At 32.4% G+C, this 7,371-nt stretch overlaps 1 long non-coding RNA gene across 1 annotated transcript; it reads right to left on the bottom strand.

Moving 5' to 3' along the window:
* Window positions 1–376: 376 nt before the first annotated feature.
* LOC126749112 (uncharacterized) lies at window positions 377–3,475 on the bottom strand. The gene is made up of 7 exons (XR_007664891.1): window positions 3,233–3,475; window positions 3,056–3,109; window positions 2,922–3,002; window positions 1,995–2,073; window positions 1,822–1,905; window positions 1,067–1,278; window positions 377–1,000 (listed from the first exon to the last, which is right to left on the bottom strand). It is a non-coding gene; the product is annotated as an uncharacterized LOC126749112 (long non-coding RNA).
* Between the last annotated feature and the right edge of the window lie 3,896 nt (window positions 3,476–7,371).

The raw sequence follows: 7,371 nt of genomic DNA, 5'->3' as shown, positions 1-7,371 counted from the left end.
ACTCAATTTAATAATGTAATTTTTAACATTATTGAGGTATTCACATATAAAAGTGTCATTATTAGTTGATAATGGCTTTTTAAAAGAGTATTTTTCAAATACGTTGCGAGAATTAAATATATCAAATAGATTTTTAAAGGTTAATAAAAAATTAGATGTTGGACCTGACTCTTTAAAATAAAAATCTTTTAAGTCTTCTCTTAAAAAAGTTAACGCATCACTGACACTATATATTCCCATTTTATAACATTTTGCCACCATCCGTAAGTTCTCCCTTACTTGCTAAACAATTTCTCACCAGCTTTATCATGTGGCAGGGGTCAAGAAATATAAAAATAGGTTCTTTTGTTACAGGATGGGAAAACATAGTTTGTAAATTTAAAGGATTAGCAAATTTAGCACCTAAATGTTCACACATTGAAATATTTGACGGGGCTTCATCAAAAGTTAAAGATTTAACAGTAACACCACTCCTATTTACAAATTCCAAACAATTTGTTACTAGCTGAGCTTTCTCTACAGCTGTTAAGCCATCAATTAAAATATAGCCAATGGGTATTTTCCAAGATGCATTAACAGCAACTAGCATAAATACTAAAGCTTCCCTAGCCCATGGTAAAGTGTCACTGTCTAACTGGGTACCTATATCAACATACCCTGTAAATTTTTTGCCTGTCCACTCAACTTGTTTTCTTATTGACATTTCATCCATGACTAAATTACAAAGAATTGGATATGCACAGTTTGCCTGTTTTAAAATTAATGCATTAGGTGCTTCCTTTGAAAATCCTGGACTTGCATCAACTGATTCATACCATCTTGATATTGTTCCCAAATGTGGTAAACGTTTGTTGAACGTATTTCTACCGAATTCATATGCTTTAGGTGAATAAAATGCCAAAGTCAAAGCAAATGATCTTAATATAGGATTGTATTTTTGACTGGAAGAACTTTTCAACATCCGTTCAAAAATATTTATAGCTGGTCCATCAAGGGAAGCCTAAAAAATTAAATTCATAATAATTAATGTTCTTTATACTGGAAAAGTGAAAAATTATTTAGTTACCTTTATGACAGATTCTGATGTTTCACTAATTAAAGCCTTTTCTTTTAAATAATCAATTAAACGCTGCAAACTTGTAATTCTAAGCTTTAGTCTTCTAACTTTCATTTGTAATATATGAATTTTATATCTTCGTCTCTCATCCCATCTTTTAACAAGTTGTAAATTTTTGCTTCTTTTCTCAGGAGTAGAAAAATCGCTAGTTTCTAAATTTCCTGTAATAAAAAAGGCAAATAAAAGTAATACGAAAAGCTGAAAAGAAAATTTTACCAAGTACTTAAATCTATTTTCCCATATTGAACAATTTGCATTTATTTTAGAGCTGCTAATATCAAATTTATTGGAATTTTATGGAGATTTTAAGTTATAAAATATAATATAGCGTGTTCTGTTTAAAAACATAACTTTCTCAATTCTTTTTTTAAACTTCATGTAGAAATAAACATATGAATTTTAAAATATTTCTTTAAAATACTGTGCATTGTGCATATGCCTAGAGAAGAAAGAAAAGAGGTATTAAAAATGGTAACACTTTCCCATATAAACTTCAAGATGCTTGTGGTGCTCATCCTGCATAAATGTAGATCTATTAATAAGCTATGTATATTATGCTAATTAATGTGGAAATAATACATTTTCACTGTCACATCACGCTGTGACGCTATAAATATACATATGTAGAAATACTTCGTAGTTAAAAGTAAATAAAATTAATATAAAATTGATTTTTATAAACGAGTATATAATATTTTTTATACCTTTTCCTTGATATCTTTTCACATTGGGCTTTTGAACTACAGGCAGGCAATGATATGGCAGCAGTTTCTGATTCTTTCTGAATGCTGCAAAAAAAATTAGTTGCTCATAATATATCTATAGTTATGTAAATTAAAAAAAAAACTGTTCTAATACAATAGTTTTAAATGGAAACCTTTGATGCTGTCTCTGATGCTGTTTCAGTACTATCTGTACTATCTGGCACTATGACGTGTTCGGTCTTAGATATACTCCTACAATATTGATACTTATGAGTGGATATACCAAATATAAACAAACTTGCTTATGTTAGTGTACTTATGTACAGGCAGGGGCTTTAAATGGAACGGTGCCTAATATGGCCCATTGGGGGGAGTGGGGGCCGCAGCCCTATCTAAGTCTTTCAAATGAGAAGATACCATTTCTGGAACTATTTTTTTTTAAGTATATGTTACCGGCAATGTATGTATGTTATTCTATACAATTCCTAGGCAATGTATAGAATACTTACTCAAAATTCTACCTAGACTCTAACCCAAGACATGGTAAGCCATATGATTTATATTCATGGGTTAGAGCTTAGCATGTCTCGGGTTAGAGTCTAGGTAGAATTTTGAGTAACTATACTATACATTGCCTGGGTATTCTATAGAATACCTGAATTACATACATTGCCGATAACATAATATATAAAAAGAAAAATGTGGTAATTTTTTTTAAATCTTTTAAACCTCACGTAAAAATTTTAAAAGGAAAAACATTTAAAACACATTAATACCTGTTTGGAAACACACTTATTTATTTACAGATCTCAAAACTCTATCCTTAATTGTCTACTTTTCAATTATTATTGTCAACTTGCCAAGATAAACAACCAAACTTGTCATCTCCTGCTTGTAATTAAAAAAAAGTATTGTTTAAAGTTTTATTTCCATACAAAAAATGAGATCATGAGATAAAGGCTTACCGTTTTAAAGATTTTTTCTTTACGTTTAAAATCGTATTAAAAAAAAAACCAAATTTCAGAGCCATAATAGGCATCTTTCCATTTAAAGCCCCCACCCTGTATTTATAACATAGTAATAACCGAAGCCATACTTACGAATTAAAACATTCAATATTTGGAAGACTACTTGGGTTAGTATTATCTTCGACAGCATTGGAAAAAGTTTCCCAATCAGCACTAAAAATTAAAATATTTATATAAAATAGTCTTAAGCTAAAAATAGTACTTACGCATTGGATTCAGAAAACTTTTTTGGAGGTGTCTCCATAACACTGGAATCGGAGCTAAAAATCATATTTCATATTTTATAATATTAAGTAAGTTAATAGTTTTATAAACAATATATTTTAGGAAAAGTTTGAATTGTATAGGTATATTATGTCCTATTTATATAAAAAAATATCTACCTGCAAGATGGAGGATCCAAGAAAATCGAAGGATAAAACTGAGGGTCAGCATTTGGTCTAATTTGCTTTCGGCCTGTTATTTGTGTGATCATGATATCACTAGGATCAAAATGGCTTGAACAAATATGGGAGTACTTTGGAATTGCCTGATTACATAGACCCAAAATTGAAGACCACCTCTCTCTCCTTTCCAAATTTATAGGAAACCTAAAATGGGAAAAGAAAAAAACAACCTTTAATAGCTATTGTAATAATTATTATAATGACAATTTATTTGTTTTGTTTGTCATGTACACCAACTATAAACAATTTTGACAATCTAGTGCAATATGGAATTACTTAATAACAATAATTATTATTTTAACAAGAATTAGGGTAATATAAGTAGGAATATCAATCAAATTAAATAAAGGTTAGTACTATAAAAACGCGGGTGGCTATGACGTGTCCCCATGTAATTCTTATGGACTTCCGGTGGAGTAAAAAAGGGGGCGGAGCTTATGAAAAATTGGGTAGCGATGGGGGTAAGTGGGCGGAGTCAACATCGAGTGGTGGGCTGTGATTGGTGGGAGGACTGGGGTGCGGGGAGGTGCGTAGCGCCCTGATTGGTCAGAATTTTGGCGGGAAGATAAGAATGTGGATGTGTGGAAATGTGGATGGTTGATATGCAAATGAGGGTCGTTGATATGCAAATGAGGTTGAATGCGGTGCTGCCGGGAAGAGAAGCAACGTTGTCGTATGAGTATGACTTTATGGAAAAAAAATATAGTTAAAGAATATATTTTCTCAGTAATTGGTGTTGGAATGAGGTGGTGGGATTTAAGAGCTAGCGCCCTCTATGATTGGATTATAAAAATAATAAATAAAAGTCGATAAATATATAAGAATATATTTTTTCTTAAATTAAGTGAAAATTACATAGACTTATGTTGTTGAGGTTTATTTTTTTTGTTTTCCTAATATTTGGGCTAATAATATTTTTAGTTGTTCGTATAAAGATAAATTAGAACAGTCTTATGTCAAATTTTTTCAGGTTAATTTTATCCGAAGAATATAATGAATTTGTAAATTCGTTATATTCAAAATATTTGCCATTTTGAAAGAAATAGAGCATACCATTAATATATCGAAAAACTCCTTGTATTGAAGCAGGTATACCAAAGAAGTCTCGAGAAGTATTGCCATAGCTAATCGGCTTAAAAGTACTATCATTAACAAACATATAATAATTTTCTTCAAAAAAAATAAATTGTTTTTCCAGAATATGTATTTATAGCTCCGATAATACTTTTTTGGTCAAGTTGAGTAAAAACTGAATTTGCATTAAATTTATTAATTAATGCAAAGCTATGGTCGTCAATAATATATATTTCATCATTAATTATCAAAACTATTTCTCCTGTATTTTTTTTTATTTCAACGTTTTACATTTTCATGATTTTTAAATAGGTAAAAATCAGTGTACGAAAATAAATGCGTCACTATTTTATTTTGACATAAAAACGACAGTTCTAAATGTCAAAATAACACATAAGCGCCATCTTGAATAAATGCATTAAATAGAAATCTTGTGTTACCTCATTTAAAAGGTTTTATTGAGTACTTTTAATATTTATTACATGGACTCGGTGGACTCCGTTTTGACCTGTCTAAAAGTAACAGTCAAAAAAATACACTGTTGCGATTTTATTAACGTTTTTAATAATAATATACAAATAATTTATAATTTTTGAATTTATAACTTAAGTCTTTAGAAACCAAAAAGTTAATCTTTAAATCCAAAATTCAAAAATTTTAAATTATTTGTATTTTATTATTAAAAACGTTAATAAAATCGCAACAGTGTATTTTTTTGGTTGTTACTTTTAGACAGGTCAAAACGGAGTCCACCGAGTCCATGTAATAAATATTAAAAGTTTTCAATAAAACCTTTTAAATGAGGTAACACAAGATTTCTATTTAATGCATTTATTCAAGAAGGCGCTTATGTGTTATTTTGACATTTAGAAATGTCGTTTTTATGTCAAAATAAAATAGCATTTATTTTCGTACACTGATTTTTACCTATTCAAAAATCATAAAAATGTAAAACGTTAAAATAAAAAAAAATACTTTTTTATTAGGCCGCCATTTTGAAACGAGTTAAGATATGTTTCTAATATTTCAGGGTTATAAAGTACTCATTGAGACCTTTAAAATGAGGTACCACACGACCCCCCTTTCTATTTAAAATATTTTTTCTCAAGATGTCGCCTAGCCGCCATCTTGGAATTTACAACTACCTAGTTTACAGTGAAAAATAGTATCTATAGACCAATTTACTTATGCCAAGTTTCAAAAATTTTTTTTGACCCGTTCAAAAAATAAATGGGGGGGGGGGACTTCAAAGAAAAGCACTGTATACTTTTTTAGCCGTGTTTTCTATGACTGGGTCTGTTTCCCTTTGCGGTACCTCTTGGTGTATAATGTTTCTTTTTATGATAATTGCTGTGCCTCCGCCCACAACATCAGGTCTATCATTCCCGTATACTTTATAATTCGGTATTTTAAGCTTTGTGTAGGGTCTCAGGAACGTTTCCTGGACCAAGGCCACGTCAATGTTATTTTGGTTGATAAAGTCAATGAGTTCAAGTTTTTTCGGAAAGAATGACTGCGCATTCCAGCTGATAATGCTAAGACAGCTTGAAAAGTCCCCCAGATTCACGCGCTAGTACCCAGGAGTAGTTTTATCGCCGGATTGGCGTTTAAGATATTGAGTTTATTCATTAAGTTTTCAATTTTCTTATCAAGTGCCTCTTCGGGAAAACTCAACAAATACAATAAATTGTTATTCTGGGTAGGCAACCCAACTTGCTTTGCAGAAAAAGCTGAAGCTGAGGTGCCCGCCCCCAATATGGCCCCCATAGGCTCCGCCCCTTTGTTTACGTTGTTCGTGTTGAACGTTTTTTTTTGCTGCATTGGCAAAACTGCATTGGCAAAAGTGCCTGTATTTTGGTTTTTTTGTTTAAGTAAATTTACGAAATTGGGATTTTTCGGACAGCGCCAGTAGTTTGCCGGGTGGTCACCCCCGCAATTACAGCACTTGGCCGGCGTTTCTCTATTTTTTTCACATTCTTTATAGAAGTGCTCTCCTTGACATTTATGGCAACGCGGCTTTGCGCTGCAATTGCTCATAGAGTGACCATATTCTTGGCACCTATAGCACTGTCCGATTTGCCTGATATTATCTATTGTGAAAGTTTTTAATCGTTCAACACGAACTTTGATACTCATAAGGGTATCTATTTTATAAATATCCTCTTGTTCTTTAGGAACCAAGAATCTGATGAGGTCCGTCTGTCTCTTTTTTTCCAGGACCGGTATTAAACCACTCCAGTTCCTGGGGATCAAACCCCATCAGTCTTAGCTCCTCTTCAACTTCATTTAAATCAAAATTGCGGTCAAGGCCTCTGAGAATAACGTTTAATTTACGGTCTTCCTCTAGGAAAAAGGAGTGAAATTCTATTCCTTTGTCCCTAAAAAGTTTTGTTAATAACCTATGGTCCTGGGGGGTCTTAGGGAAGAGCGCCAATCCCAGCCTTTTTTTGGGTCTTTATGATATTTATTTTATTTTCTATAATCATTTTGTATTTTAGTGCCCAGTTTTTGGTGTCCCTAATGACCACTTTCGGCACTTTTGAGATGCTAGGATTCGCGCTCTTCTCCCTCCCCGCCAGGGAAAGATCATTATGAGGCATGTATAAAGGGTTCTTTTTATTATTTTGTTTTTCACTACTCTCTCACGTTTCTCCCTCATGTCTGAGGGCCCTGGAGGGGCAAGCTCTGGGAAGTGATTTTTATTTTTATCCTGTGTGTCAGGTGTCAGCAATTCCTCGTCCTGTGGGGGCGAGGTTTGCTGGCATCCTCTCTAGGTCTTTTCCTAGGTTGTTCAGTTTGTTTAGTATTTTTAGCTTGCTCCTCCAGCGCCCTCAGGTGCATGGTTAGGTTTTGATTGTTTACTTTTAGGTTCTCATTTGTATTGATTGTTTCCTTCAACTGAAGTCTAAGGTTAGAGATCTCATCCCTGCATTTAGTATTTTCAATAGCCAGCGCGTTAAGCTGGCTCTCGAATTTAATAAGTTTTTCATTGAGTTTGTTGT

Source organism: Anthonomus grandis, chromosome 22 (genome assembly GCF_022605725.1).
Source record: "Anthonomus grandis grandis chromosome 22, icAntGran1.3, whole genome shotgun sequence".
Lineage (NCBI taxonomy): Eukaryota > Metazoa > Arthropoda > Insecta > Coleoptera > Curculionidae > Anthonomus > Anthonomus grandis.
Note: the sequence above shows the minus strand (reverse complement) of the source record. Positions and strands in the feature narration are given on the sequence as shown.